The 16,299-nt window shown below is 47.9% G+C and overlaps 1 protein-coding gene across 6 annotated transcripts in view; it reads left to right on the forward strand.

The window, feature by feature from the left end:
- MYO7A (myosin VIIA) overlaps positions 1-16,299 on the forward strand; it is a 310,031-nt gene that overhangs the window by 141,160 nt on the left and 152,572 nt on the right. The gene's annotated exons all lie outside the window — the stretch shown is intronic.

Raw genomic sequence — 16,299 nt, forward strand, 5'->3', positions numbered from 1 at the left:
GAAAGACTGGATTATGACACCCACAGGACACCCCTATAGCTGAATGCAGTGTCCACTGCAACACCGTCAGCGCAATCTGTTCACACAGCCCAGGCAGTGTAGTAATCAGCGATTGGCTGCAAAGTGACAGAGACAATTACAGCACCCAATCATGGCCCTCATTCCGAGTTGATCGGTCGCAAGGCGAATTTAGCAGAGTTACACACGCTAAGCCGCCGCCTACTGGGAGTGAATCTTAGCTTCTTAAAATTGCGACCGATGTATTCGCAATAATGCGATTACTAACTACTTAGCAGTTTCAGAGTAGCTCCAGACTTACTCTGCCTGTGCGATCATTTCAGTGCTTGTCGTTCCTGGTTGACGTCACAAACACACCCAGCGTTCGCCCAGGCACTCCCACCGTTTCTCCGGCCACTCCTGCGTTTTTTCCGGAAACGGTAGCGTTTTCAGCCACACGCCCCTGAAATGCCGTGTTTCCGCCCAGTAACACCCATTTCCTGTCAATCACATTACGTTCGCCGGAGCGAAGAAAAAGCCGTGAGTAAAAATACTTTCTTCATAGTAAAGTTACTTGGCGCAGTCGCAGTGCGAACATTGCGCATGCGTACTAAGCGGATTTTCACTGCGATGCGATGAAAAATACCGAGCGAACAACTCGGAATGAGGGCCCATATCTTATGATATATACAATTCACTAATATTCTCTCTCTAGAAGTTGGTGACACATGAGGCTCACATGACACCTTTAGCACAATCAGGATTACTGTGCTTTACCTGTGGTTACTTAAGACGCAGAGAAACAAATTTAATAGGGTGCGAGTAGCGGCCAGTGACAAGATATCTGTGATTTAGATGCAAATTTAAAGCGGCCATTTTTTTTAAGGCAAAATCAACTTTTTAAAAATATAATGCTACTTTCTAGCTGCTAAATGTCTAAAATCTGTGCAGGCTGCAACGCGTTTCAGCATTCAGTATTGCATCTTGCCGATCACCTACATACAGTACAGATCTATCTGAATCACCCACAATATGCAGGCCGCCCTCAGACGGTGCCCCCACCTATTGGATCATGTCAAGAGCGCTGTAATCTCTGTTACACAAATGTACACGCTGGCACGCACTATTGCCAAAGAGTTAACGCTGCGCCATGGCAAAATTGTGATAACACAATCAATTCTGTTTCGCACTCCAGTATGTAAAGGGTTAACACTAGAGATGAGCGGGTTCGGTTCCTCGGAATCCGAACCCGCCCGAACTTCATGTTTTTTTTCACGGGTCCGAGCGACTCGGATCTTCCCGCCTTGCTCGGTTAACCCGAGCGCGCCCGAACGTCATCATGACGCTGTCGGATTCTCGCGAGGCTCGGATTCTATCGCGAGACTCGGATTCTATATAAGGAGCCGCGCGTCGCCGCCATTTTCACACGTGCATTGAGATTCATAGGGAGAGGACGTGGCTGGCGTCCTCTCCATTTAGATTAGAAGAGAGAGAGTGAGATTGATTTTAAACAGAGACACTTGATTTACTGGAGCTTAGGAGTACTGTAGAGAGTGCAGAGTTTAGTAGTGACTGACCACAGTGACCACCAGACAGTGCAGTTTTATTTAATATAATCCGTTCTCTGCCTGTAAAAAACGATACACAGTGACTCAGTCACATACCATATCTGTGTGCACTGCTCAGCCCAGTGTGCTGCATCATCTATGTATATATCTGACTGTGCTCACACAGCTTATAATTGTGGGGGAGACTGGGGAGCAGTGCCAGTTATAGGTTATAGCAGGAGCCAGGAGTACATATTATTAAAATTAAACAGTGCACACTTTTGCTGCAGGAGTGCCACTGCCAGTGTGACTGACCAGTGACCTGACCACACTGACCACCAGTATAGTTAGTAGTATACTATATTGTGATTGCCTGAAAAAGTTAAACACTCGTCGTGTGACTTGTGTGGTGTTTTTTTTTTATTCTATAAAAAACTCATTCTGCTGACAGACAGTGTCCAGCAGGTCCGTCATTATATAATATATACCTGTCCGGCTGCAGTAGTGATATATATATATTTTTTATATCATTATTTATCATCCAGTCGCAGCAGACACAGTACGGTAGTTCACGGCTGTAGCTACCTCTGTGTCGGCACTCGGCAGTCCATCCATAATTGTATACCACCTACCCGTGGTTTTTTTTTCTTTCTTCTTTATACATACATACTACATCTCATTATCAACCAGTCTATATTAGCAGCAGACACAGTACAGTAGTCCACGGCTGTAGCTACCTCTGTGTCGGCACTCGGCAGTCCGTCCATAATTGTATACCACCTACCCGTGGTTTTTTTTTCTTTCTTCTTTATACATACATACTACATCTCTTTATCAACCAGTCTATATTAGCAGCAGACACAGTACAGTAGTCCACGGCTGTAGCTACCTCTGTGTCGGCACTCGGCAGTCCATCCATAATTGTATACCACCTACCCGTGGTTTTTTTTTCTTTCTTCTTTATACATACATACTACATCTCATTATCAACCAGTCTATATTAGCAGCAGACACAGTACAGTACGGTAGTCCACGGCTGTAGCTACCTCTGTGTCGGCACTCGGCAGTCCGTCCATAATTGTATACCACCTACCCGTGGGTTTTTTTTCTTCTTTATACATACATACTACATCTCTTTATCAACCAGTCTATATTAGCAGCAGACACAGTACAGTAGTCCACGGCTGTAGCTACCTCTGTGTCGGCACTCGGCAGTCCATCCATAATTGTATACCACCTACCCGTGGTTTTTTTTTCTTTCTTCTTTATACATACATACTACATCTCTTTATCAACCAGTCTATATTAGCAGCAGACACAGTACAGTAGTCCACGGCTGTAGCTACCTCTGTGTCGGCACTCGGCAGTCCGTCCATAATTGTATACCACCTACCCGTGGTTTTTTTTTCTTTCTTCTTTATACATACATACTACATCTCTTTATCAACCAGTCTATATTAGCAGCAGACACAGTACAGTAGTCCACGGCTGTAGCTACCTCTGTGTCGGCACTCGGCAGTCCGTCCATAATTGTATACCACCTACCCGTGGTTTTTTTTTCTTTCTTCTTTATACATACATACTACATCTCTTTATCAACCAGTCTATATTAGCAGCAGACACAGTACAGTAGTCCACGGCTGTAGCTACCTCTGTGTCGGCACTCGGCAGTCCGTCCATAATTGTATACCACCTACCCGTGGTTTTTTTTTCTTTCTTCTTTATACATACATACTACATCTCTTTATTAACCAGTCTATATTAGCAGCAGACACAGTACAGTAGTCCACGGCTGTAGCTACCTCTGTGTCGGCACTCGGCAGTCCATCCATAATTGTATACCACCTACCCGTGGTTTTTTTTTCTTTCTTCTTTATACATACATACTACATCTCTTTATCAACCAGTCTATATTAGCAGCAGACACAGTACAGTAGTCCACGGCTGTAGCTACCTCTGTGTCGGCACTCGGCAGTCCGTCCATAATTGTATACCACCTACCCGTGGTTTTTTTTTCTTTCTTCTTTATACATACATACTACATCTCTTTATTAACCAGTCTATATTAGCAGCAGACACAGTACAGTAGTCCACGGCTGTAGCTACCTCTGTGTCGGCACTCGGCAGTCCATCCATAATTGTATACCACCTACCCGTGGTTTTTTTTTCTTTCTTCTTTATACATACATACTACATCTCTTTATCAACCAGTCTATATTAGCAGCAGACACAGTACAGTAGTCCACGGCTGTAGCTACCTCTGTGTCGGCACTCGGCAGTCCGTCCATAATTGTATACCACCTACCCGTGGTTTTTTTTTCTTTCTTCTTTATACATACATACTACATCTCTTTATTAACCAGTCTATATTAGCAGCAGACACAGTACAGTAGTCCACGGCTGTAGCTACCTCTGTGTCGGCACTCGGCAGTCCATCCATAATTGTATACTAGTATCCATCCATCTCCATTGTTTACCTGAGGTGCCTTTTAGTTGTGCCTATTAAAATATAGAGAACAAAAATGTTGAGGTTCCAAAATTAGGGAAAGATCAAGATCCACTTCCACCTCGTGCTGAAGCTGCTGCCACTAGTCATGGCCGAGACGATGAAATGCCAGCAACGTCATCTGCCAAGGCCGATGCCCAATGTCATAGTACAGAGCATGTCAAATCCAAAACACCAAATATCAGTAAAAAAAGGACTCCAAAACCTAAAATAAAATTGTCGGAGGAGAAGCGTAAACTTGCCAATATGCCATTTACCACACGGAGTGGCAAGGAACGGCTGAGGCCCTGGCCTCTGTTCATGGCTAGTGGTTCAGCTTCACATGAGGATGGAAGCACTCAGCCTCTCGCTAGAAAAATGAAAAGACTCAAGCTGGCAAAAGCAGTAGCACCGCAAAGAACTGTGCGTTCTTCGAAATCCCAAATCCACAAGGAGAGTCCGACTCCAATTGTGTCGGTTGCGATGCCTGACCTTCCCAACACTGGACGTGAAGAGCATGCGCCTTCCACCATTTGCACGCCCCCTGCAAGTGATGGAAGGAGCACCCGCAGTCCAGTTCCTGATAGTCAGATTGAAGATGTCAGTGTTGAAGTACACCAGGATGAGGAGGATATGGGTGTTGCTGGCGCTGGGGAGGAAATTGACCAGGAGGATTCTGATGGTGAGGTGGTTTGTTTAAGTCAGGCACCCGGGGAGACACCTGTTGTCCGTGGGAGGAATATGGCCGTTGACATGCCTGGTGAAAATACCAAAAAAATCAGCTCTTCGGTGTGGAAGTATTTCACCAGAAATGCGGACAACAGGTGTCAAGCCGTGTGTTCCCTTTGTCAAGCTGTAATAAGTAGGGGTAAGGACGTTAACCACCTCGGAACATCCTCCCTTATACGTCACCTGCAGCGCATTCATAATAAGTCAGTGACAAGTTCAAAAACTTGGGCCGACAGCGGAAGCAGTCCACTGACCAGTAAATCCCTTCCTCTTGTAACCAAGCTCTCGCAAACCACCCCACCAACTCCCTCAGTGTCAATTTCCTCCTTCCCCAGGAATGCCAATAGTCCTGCAGGCCATGTCACTGGCAATTCTGATGATTCCTCTCCTGCCTGGGATTCCTCCAATGCATCCTTGCGTGTAACGCCTACTGCTGCTGGCGCTGCTGTTGTTGCTGCTGGGAGTCGATGGTCATCCCAGAGGGGAAGTCGTAAGACCACTTGTACTACTTCCACCAAGCAATTGACTGTCCAACAGTCCTTTGCGAGGAAGATGAAATATCACAGCAGTCATCCTACTGCAAAGCGGATAACTGAGGCCTTGACATCCTGGGTGGTGAGAAACGTGGTTCCGGTATCCATCATTACTGCAGAGCCAACTAGAGACTTGTTGGAGGTACTGTGTCCCCGGTACCAAATACCATCTAGGTTCCATTTCTCTAGGCAGGCGATACCGAAAATGTACACAGACCTCAGAAAAAGAGTCACCAGTGTCCTAAAAAATGCAGCTGTACCCAATGTCCACTTAACCACGGACATGTGGACAAGTGGAGCAGGGCAGGGTCAGGACTATATGACTGTGACAGCCCACTGGGTAGATGTATGGACTCCCGCCGCAAGAACAGCAGCGGTGGCACCAGTAGCAGCATCTCGCAAACGCCAACTCTTTCCTAGGCAGGCTACGCTTTGTATCACCGGTTTCCAGAATACGCACACAGCTGAAAACCTCTTACGGCAACTGAGGAAGATCATCGCGGAATGGCAAATTCCAGCACGTCCCATGTTTTGCACATACCTTGAATTTGGTGGTGCAGAATTTTTTAAAAAACGACAGGGGCGTGCAAGAGATGCTGTCGGTGGCCAGAAGAATTGCGGGACACTTTCGGCGTACAGGCACCACGTACAGAAAACTGGAGCACCACCAAAAACTACTGAACCTGCCCTGCCATCATCTGAAGCAAGAAGTGGTAACGAGGTGGAATTCAACCCTCTATATGCTTCAGAGGTTGGAGGAGCAGCAAAAGGCCATTCAAGCCTATACAATTGAGCACGATATAGGAGGTGGAATGCACCTGTCTCAAGCGCAGTGGAGAATGATTTCAACGTTGTGCAAGGTTCTGATGCCCTTTGAACTTGCCACACGTGAAGTCAGTTCAGACACTGCCAGCCTGAGTCAGGTCATTCCCCTCATCAGGCTTTTGCAGAAGAAGCTGGAGACATTGAAGGAGGAGCTAACACGGAGCGATTCCGCTAGGCATGTGGGACTTGTGGATGGAGCCCTTAATTCACTTAACAAGGATTCACGGGTGGTCAATCTGTTGAAATCAGAGCACTACATTTTGGCCACCGTGCTCGATCCTAGATTTAAAGCCTACCTTGGATCTCTCTTTCCGGCAGACACAAGTCTGCTGGGGTTGAAAGACCTGCTGGTGAGAAAATTGTCAAGTCAAGCGGAACGCGACCTGTCAACAACATCTCCTCCTTCACATTCTCCCGCAACTGGGGGTGCGAGGAAAAGGCTCAGAATTCCGAGCCCACCCGCTGGCGGTGATGCAGGGCAGTCTGGAGCGACTGCTGATGCTGACATCTGGTCCGGACTGAAGGACCTGACAACGATTACGGACATGTCGTCTACTGTCACTGCATATGATTCTCTCACCATTGAAAGAATGGTGGAGGATTATATGAGTGACCGCATCCAAGTAGGCACGTCACACAGTCCGTACTTATACTGGCAGGAAAAAGAGGAAATTTGGAGGCCCTTGCACAAACTGGCTTTATTCTACCTAAGTTGCCCTCCCACAAGTGTGTACTCCGAAAGAGTGTTTAGTGCCGCCGCTCACCTTGTCAGCAATCGGCGTACGAGGTTACATCCAGAAAATGTGGAGAAGATGATGTTCATTAAAATGAATTATAATCAATTCCTCCGTGGAGACATTCACCAGCAGCAATTGCCTCCACAAAGTACACAGGGTGCTGAGATGGTGGATTCCAGTGGGGACGAATTGATAATCTGTGAGGAGGGGGATGTACACAGTGATATATCGGAGGATGATGATGAGGTGGACATCTTGCCTCTGTAGAGCCAGTTTGTGCAAGGAGAGATTAATTGCTTCTTTTTTGGGGGGGGTCCAAACCAACCCGTCATATCAGTCACAGTCGTGTGGCAGACCCTGTCACTGAATGATGGGTTGGTTAAAGTGTGCATGTCCTGTTTATACAACATAAGGGTGGGTGGGAGGGCCCAAGGACAATTCCATCTTGCACCTCTTTTTTCTTTTCTTTTTCTTTGCGTCATGTGCTGTTTGGGGAGGGTTTTTTGGAAGGGCCATCCTGCGTGACACTGCAGTGCCACTCCTAGATGGGCCCGGTGTTTGTGTCGGCCACTAGGGTCGCTTATCTTACTCACACAGTCAGCTACCTCATTGCGCCTCTTTTTTTCTTTGCGTCATGTGCTGTTTGGGGAGGGTTTTTTGGAAGGGACATCCTGCGTGACACTGCAGTGCCACTCCTAGATGGGCCCGGTGTTTGTGTCGGCCACTAGGGTCGCTTATCTTACTCACACAGTCAGCTACCTCATTGCGCCTCTTTTTTTCTTTGCGTCATGTGCTGTTTGGGGAGGGTTTTTTGGAAGGGACATCCTGCGTGACACTGCAGTGCCACTCCTAGATGGGCCCGGTGTTTGTGTCGGCCACTAGGGTCGCTTATCTTACTCACACAGTCAGCTACCTCATTGCGCCTCTTTTTTTCTTTGCGTCATGTGCTGTTTGGGGAGGGTTTTTTGGAAGGGACATCCTGCGTGACACTGCAGTGCCACTCCTAGATGGGCCCGGTGTTTGTGTCGGCCACTAGGGTCGCTTATCTTACTCACACAGTCAGCTACCTCATTGCGCCTCTTTTTTTCTTTGCGTCATGTGCTGTTTGGTGAGGGTTTTTTGGAAGGGACATCCTGCGTGACACTGCAGTGCCACTCCTAGATGGGCCCGGTGTTTGTGTCGGCCACTAGGGTCGCTTATCTTACTCACACAGTCAGCTACCTCATTGCGCCTCTTTTTTTCTTTGCGTCATGTGCTGTTTGGGGAGGGTTTTTTGGAAGGGACATCCTGCGTGACACTGCAGTGCCACTCCTAGATGGGCCCGGTGTTTGTGTCGGCCACTAGGGTCGCTTATCTTACTCACACAGTCAGCTACCTCATTGCGCCTCTTTTTTTCTTTGCGTCATGTGCTGTTTGGGGAGGGTTTTTTGGAAGGGACATCCTGCGTGACACTGCAGTGCCACTCCTAGATGGGCCCGGTGTTTGTGTCGGCCACTAGGGTCGCTTATCTTACTCACACAGCTACCTCATTGCGCCTCTTTTTTTCTTTGCGTCATGTGCTGTTTGGGGAGGGTTTTTTGGAAGGGACATCCTGCGTGACACTGCAGTGCCACTCCTAGATGGGCACGGTGTTTGTGTCGGCCACTAGGGTCGCTTATCTTACTCACACAGCTACCTCATTGCGCCTCTTTTTTTCTTTGCGTCATGTGCTGTTTGGGGAGGGTTTTTTGGAAGGGCCATCCTGCGTGACACTGCAGTGCCACTCCTAGATGGGCACGGTGTTTGTGTCGGCCACTAGGGTCGCTTAGCTTAGTCATCCAGCGACCTAGGTGCAAATTTTAGGACTAAAAATAATATTGTGAGGTGTGAGGTATTCAGAATAGACTGAAAATGAGTGGAAATTTTGGTTTTTGAGGTTAATAATACTTTGGGATCAAAATGACCCCCAAATTCTATGATTTAAGCTGTTTTTTAGGGTTTTTTGAAAAAAAACACCCGAATCCAAAACACACCCGAATCCGACAAAAAAAATTCGGTGAGGTTTTGCCAAAACGCGGTCGAACCCAAAACACGGCCGCGGAACCGAACCCAAAACCAAAACACAAAACCCGAAAAATTTCAGGCGCTCATCTCTAGTTAACACATCACACCACAGCACTCAAAGAGTTAACGCAGCCAAGCAACAGTTAATTTCTCTAACGTCCTAGTGGATGCTGGGGACTCCGTCAGGACCATGGGGAATAGCGGGCTCCGCAGGAGACAGGGCACATCTAAAAAAGCTTTTAGGTCACATGGTGCGTACTGGCTCCTCCCCCTATGACCCTCCTCCAAGCCTCAGTTAGGTTTTTGTGCCCGTCCGAGAGGGTGCAATCTAGGTGGCTCTCCTAAAGAGCTGTTTAGAAAAGTTTTTTTTTAGGTTTCAATCTCAGTGATTCCTGCTGGCAACAGGATCACTGCATCGAGGGACTTAGGGGAGAGATTTCCAACTCACCTGCGTGCAGGATGGATTGGAGTCTTAGGCTACTGGACACTTAGCTCCAGAGGGAGTCGGAACACAGGTCAGCCTGGGGTTCGTCCCGGAGCCGCGCCGCCGATCCCCCTTACAGACGCTGAAGAGACGGCAGAACGGAGGTCCGGAAAACAGGCGGCAGAAGACTCCACAGTCTTCATGAAGGTAGCGCACAGCACTGCAGCTGTGCGCCATTGTTGTCACACGGCTCACTGACTCAGTCACGGAGGGTGCAGGGCGCTGCTGGGGGCGCCCTGGGCAGCAATATAATTACCTTTAGTGGCAAAATAAATACATCACATATAGCCATTAAGGCTATATGTATGTATTTTAACCCAGGCCAGTTTCTTAAAAACCGGGAGAAAAAGCCCGCCGAAAAAGGGGCGGAGCTTATTCTCCTCAGCACTCAGCGCCATTTTCCTGCTCAGCTCCGCTGGTGAGGAAGGCTCCCAGGACTCTCCCCTGCACTGCACTACAGAAACAGGGTAACAAAGAGAAGGGGGGCATAAATTGGCGATATTTATATATTAAGAGCGCATATATAGTAAACAACACCTTCTAGGGTTGTTTATATACATTTATAGCGCTTTTGGTGTGTGCTGGCAAACTCTCCCTCTGTCTCCCCAAAGGGCTAGGGGGTCCTGTCTTCGATTAGAGCATTCCCTGTGTGGCTGCTGTGTGTCGGTACGTGTGTGTCGACATGTATGAGGACGATGTTGGTGTGGAGGCAGAGCAATTGCCGATGATGGTAATGTCACCCCCTAGGGAGTCGACACCGGAATGGATGGCTTTAGTTATGGAATTACGTGATAATGTCAGCACATTACAAAAGTCAGTTGACGAAATAAGACGCCCGGCAAACCAGTTAGTACCGGTTCAGGCGTCTCGGACACCGTCAGGGGCTGTAAAACGTCCTTTACTTCAGTCAGTCGACACGGGTACCGACACAGATGAATCTAGTGTCGACGGTGAAGAAACAAACGTATTTTCCAATAGGGCCACACGTTATATGATCACGGCAATGAAGGAGGCTTTGCAGATCTCCGATACTGCTGGTACCTCAAAAAGGGGTATTATGTGGGGGGTGAAAAAACTACCTGTATTTTTCCCAGAATCAGAGGAATTGAATGATGTGTGTGATGAAGCGTGGGTTACCCCCGATAGAAAATTGCTAATTTCAAAGAAGTTATTGGCATTATACCCTTTCCCACCAGAGGTTAGGGCGCGCTGGGAAACACCCCCTAGGGTGGATAAGGCGCTCACACGTTTATCAAAGCAAGTGGCGTTGCCGTCTCCTGATACGGCCGCCCTCAAGGATCCAGCAGATAGGAGGCTGGAAACTACACTGAAGAGTATATACACACATACTGGTGTTATACTGCGACCGGCAATAGCCTCAGCCTGGATGTGCAGTGCTGGGGTAGTGTGGTTGGATTCTCTGACTGAAAATATTGATACCCTGGATAGGGACAGTATTTTATTGACTCTAGAGCAATTAAAGGATGCTTTTCTTTATATGCGAGATGCTCAGAGGGATGTTTGTACTCTAGCATCAAGAGTAAGCGCGATGTCCATATCTGCCAGAAGAAGTTTATGGACGCGACAGTGGTCAGGTGATGCGGATTCCAAGAGGCATATGGAAGTATTGCCATATAAAGGAGAGGAATTGTTTGGGGTCGGTCTTTCGGACCTGGTGACCATGGCAACTGCCGGCAAATCCACCTTTTTACCTCAGACCCCTTCACAACAGAAAAAGACACCGTCTTTTCAGCCGCAGTCCTTTCGCTCCTATAAAAAGCGACCAAAAGGACAGTCTTATCTGCCGCGAGGCAGAGGAAAGGGTAAGAAAGGGCAGCAAGCAGCCCCTGCCCAGGAACAGAAGCCCGCCCCGGCTTCTACAAAGCCATCAGCATGACGCTGGGGCTTTACAAGCGGACTCAGGAACGGTGGGGGGTCGACTCAAGATTTTCAGCAATCAATGGGCTCACTCACAAGTGGACCCGTGGGTCCTGCAGATAATATCTCAGGGTTACATGCTGGAGTTCGAAAGGTTTCCCCCTCGCCGGTTCCTAAAGTCTGCTTTACCAACGTCTCCCTCAGAAAGGACGTCGGTTTTGGAAGCCATTCACAAGCTGTATTCTCAGCAGGTGATAGTCAAGGTACCCCTCCTACAACAGGGAAAGGGGTATTATTCCACTCTATTTGTGGTACCGAAACCGGACGGTTCGGTAAGGCCTATTCTAAATCTGAAATCCTTGAACCTGTACATACAGAAATTCAAGTTCAAGATGGAGTCACTCAGGGCAGTGATAGCGAATCTGGAAGAAGGAGACTTCATGGTGTCCTTGGACATAAAAGATGCTTATCTACATGTCCCGATTTACCCCTCACACCAAGGGTATCTCAGGTTCGTGATACAAGACTGTCATTATCAGTTTCAAACGCTGCCGTTTGGTTTGTCCACGGCCCCTCGGGTCTTTACCAAGGTAATGACCGAAATGATGGTTCTTCTACGAAGAAAAGGCGTATTAATTATCCCTTACTTGGACGATCTCCTGATAAGGGCAAAGTCCAGAGAACAGCTGGAAGTCGGTGTGGCGCTAACACAAGTAGTGCTTCAGCAACACGGGTGGATTCTAAATCTTCCAAAATCTCAATTGACCCCGACAACGCATCTGCTGTTCCTGGGTATGATTCTGGACACGGTTCAGAAAAAGGTATTTCTCCCGGAAGAGAAAGCAAGGGAGTTATCCGAACTTGTCAGGAACCTCCTAAAACCAAGAACTGTGTCAGTACATCAATGCACAAGAGTCCTGGGAAAGATGGTGGCTTCGTACGAAGCGATTCCATTCGGCAGATTCCATGCACGGACATTTCAGTGGGATCTGCTGGACAAATGGTCCGGATCGCATCTGCACATGCATCAGCGGATAACACTGTCACCGAGAACAAGGTTGTCTCTCCTGTGGTGGTTGCAGACTGCCCATCTGTTAGTGGGCCGCAGATTCGGCATACAGGACTGGGTCCTGGTGACTACGGATGCCAGCCTACGAGGTTGGGGAGCAGTCACAAAGGGAAGAAACTTCCAGGGCGTGTGGTCAAACCTGGAGACGTCTCTTCACATAAATATACTGGAGCTAAGAGCGATCTACAATGCTCTAAGTCTGGCAAAACCGCTGCTTCAGGGTCAGCCGGTGTTGATCCAGTCCGACAACATCACGGCAGTCGCCCACGTAAACCGACAAGGCGGCACGAGAAGCAGGAGTGCAATGGCAGAAGCTGCAAGGATTCTGCGCTGGGCGGAGAATCATGTCATAGCACTGTCAGCAGTGTTCATCCCGGGAGTGGACAACTGGGAAGCAGATTTCCTCAGCAGACACGACCTTCACCCGGGAGAGTGGGGACTTCATCCAGAAGTTTTCCACATGATTGTGAACCGTTGGGAAAAACCAAAGGTGGACATGATGGCGTCTCGCCTCAACAAAAAATTGGACAGGTATTGCGCCAGGTCAAGAGACCCTCAGGCAATAGCTGTGGACGCTCTGGTAACACCGTGGGTGTACCAGTCAGTGTATGTGTTCCCTCCTCTGCCTCTCATACCAAAGGTACTGAGAATTATACGGAAAAGAGGAGTAAGAACAATACTGGTGGCTCCGGACTGGCCAAGAAGAACTTGGTATCCGGAACTTCAAGAGATGCTCACGGAGGATCCGTGGCCTCTACCTCTAAGAAGGGATCTGCTTCAGCAGGGACCTTGTATGTTCCAAGACTTACCGCGTCTGCGTTTGACGGCATGGCGGTTGAACGCCGGATTCTAAAAGAAAAGGGCATTCCAGAGGAAGTTATTCCTACCTTGATTAAGGCTAGAAAGGAAGTGACTGTACAACATTATCACCGCATTTGGCGGAAATATGTTGCGTGGTGTGAGGCCAAGAAGGCTCCAACGGAAGAATTTCAATTGGGTCGATTCTTACATTTCCTGCAAGCAGGATTGTCTATGGGCCTCAAATTGGGGTCCATTAAAGTTCAAATTTCGGCCTTATCAATTTTCTTCCAGAAGGAATTGGCGTCAGTGCCTGAAGTACAAACTTTTGTCAAAGGTGTACTACATATACAACCCCCAATAGTGCCTCCAGTGGCACCGTGGGATTTGAACGTGGTTCTAAATTTTCTCAAATCTCATTGGTTTGAGCCTTTAAAATCGGTAGAATTAAAATACCTTACATGGAAGGTAACCATGCTGTTGGCCCTGGCTTCAGCCAGGAGAGTTTCAGAGTTGGCAGCTTTGTCATACAAGAGCCCATATCTGATATTCCATTCGGACAGGGCAGAATTGAGGACACGTCCTCAATTTCTCCCTAAGGTGGTTTCGGCATTTCACTTGAACCAGCCTATTGTGGTGCCTGCGGCTACTAGCGACTTGGAGGACTCCAAGTTACTGGACGTTGTCAGAGCATTAAAAATATATATTTCAAGGACAGCTGGAGTCAGAAAATCTGACTCGTTGTTTACATTGTATGCACCCAACAAGATGGGTGCTCCTGCGTCTAAACAGACGATTGCACGTTGGATCTGTAGCACAATCCAACTTGCACATTCTGTGGCAGGCGTGCCACAGCCTAAATCTGTAAAGGCCCACTCCACAAGGAAGGTGGGCTCATCTTGGGCGGCTGCCCGAGGGGTCTCGGCATTACAACTTTGCCGAGCAGCTACGTGGTCAGGGGAGAACACGTTTGTAAAATTTTACAAATTTGATACTCTGGCTAAAGAGGACCTGGAGTTTTCTCATTCGGTGCTGCAGAGTCATCCGCACTCTCCCGCCCGTTTGGGAGCTTTGGTATAATCCCCATGGTCCTGACGGAGTCCCCAGCATCCACTAGGACGTTAGAGAAAATAAGAATTTACTTACCGATAATTCTATTTCTCATAGTCCGTAGTGGATGCTGGGCGCCCATCCCAAGTGCGGATTGTCTGCAATGCTTGTACATAGTTATTGTTACAAAATCGGGTTATTACTGTTGTTGTGAGCCATCTTTTCAGAGGCTACTTCGTTTTGTTATCATACTGTTAACTGGGTTCAGATCACAAGTTGTACGGTGTGATTGGTGTGGCTGGTATGAGTCTTACCCGGGATTCAAGATCCTTCCTTATTGTGTACGCTCGTCCGGGCACAGTACCTAACTGAGGCTTGGAGGAGGGTCATAGGGGGAGGAGCCAGTACGCACCATGTGACCTAAAAGCTTTTTTAGATGTGCCCTGTCTCCTGCGGAGCCCGCTATTCCCCATGGTCCTGACGGAGTCCCCAGCATCCACTACGGACTATGAGAAATAGAATTATCGGTAAGTAAATTCTTATTATAAGGTCTTATAGATTGGTTATAGTAACAAGAACTTATTGCATTTTAGATTTAATACAAAAGTTGTGTTGCTTTCAGATAGAAATAAAGAGATAACTCTGAGATCTATGTTCATAGATCACTTGGCCCATCTAGTCTGCCTAGGTACAGGCACACACTAATACCCCTTTTCCACTAGCTCCTTAAAACACGGGTAAATGCGCGGGGGTGTTCAACCCAGCTAGCTGTCTAGTGTGAACGGGAGCCGCGTCGAGGCGACACGGCTCCCATTCACAGTGCATAGGGAGGGCGGCGCTGGGAGATCATGTGATCTCCCAGCGCCGCCCCTGCCGCGTCACTAGCGCGTCACCAACCCGGCAATTGCCGGGTTGGTGAGCGCTGTCTGCCGGGGGCTGAAGCACGGGTCGCAGCCGTGTCAGGCGACACGGCTGCGACCCGTGCTACTCTAGTGGAAAAGGGGTATTACACACTAGGGCAGAGGTTCCCAAATGTAGGGGGTCATTCCGAGTTGATCGCTCGCAAGGCGATTTTAGCAGAGTTACACACGCTAAGCCTCCGCCTACTGGGAGTGAATCTTAGCTTCTTAAAATTGCGAACGATGTATTCGCAATATTGCGATTACAAACTACTTAGCAGTTTCAGAGTAGCTTCAGACTTACTCGGCATCTGCGATCAGTTCACTGCTTGTCGTTCCTGGTTTGACGTCACAAACACACCCAGCGTTCGCCCAGACACTCCTCCGTTTCTCCAGCCACTCCCGCGTTTTTTCCGGAAACGGTAGCGTTTTTATCCACACGCCCATAAAACGCCGTGTTTCCGCCCAGTAACACCCATTTCCTGTCAATCACACTACGATCGCCGGAGCGAAGAAAAAGCCGTGAGTAAAAAAACTATCTTCATAGCAAAATTACTTGGCGCAGTTGCAGTGCGAACATTGCGCATGCGTACTAAGCAGAAAAACGCTGCGATGCGAAGAAAATTACCGAGCGAACGACTCGGAATGAGGGCCGTGGTCCTAAAAGCAACAACAGTGCAGGTTTTAAGGATATCCATGGTTGAGCACAGATGGTTAAATCAACTTGATTGAGGTGCTAATTAAGTGACCTGTGCCCAAGCTTGGTTATCCTTAAAACCTGGACCGGAAGGGTGCCTTTAAACCTCTGCACTAGGGTTAGGTATTTATTATTATTATTATTTTTATTTAGGTGGTGGGGGGGATCCAGTTAACCTACCAGTATATTTTTGTTTTGTGGGAGGAAACCACGCAAGCACGGGGAGAAAACTCCACACAGTTGGAGCCATGGTGGGAATTGAACCCATGACTTCAGTGCTGTGGGGCGGTAATGCTAACCATTACACCATCCGTACTGCCCACCTATCCTCACATCATGGCAGTCAGCCCCATTTGGCGTGTCATGTACTTTGCGACTTTGCTGCTCCATGTGAATAGCTCAGATTTTTTCCACAAAATATGTGTCATGTTCACCTCACTTATGCGACTGAGGCCAAAATGTATTAAGTCTTAAAAAGTATAAAAAGAATGATAAATTACTAGCCAATCAGCTCCTTTCTGCCATGTT

The sequence above is a fragment of the Pseudophryne corroboree genome, chromosome 2 (assembly GCF_028390025.1).
Source record: "Pseudophryne corroboree isolate aPseCor3 chromosome 2, aPseCor3.hap2, whole genome shotgun sequence".
Taxonomy (NCBI): domain Eukaryota; kingdom Metazoa; phylum Chordata; class Amphibia; order Anura; family Myobatrachidae; genus Pseudophryne; species Pseudophryne corroboree.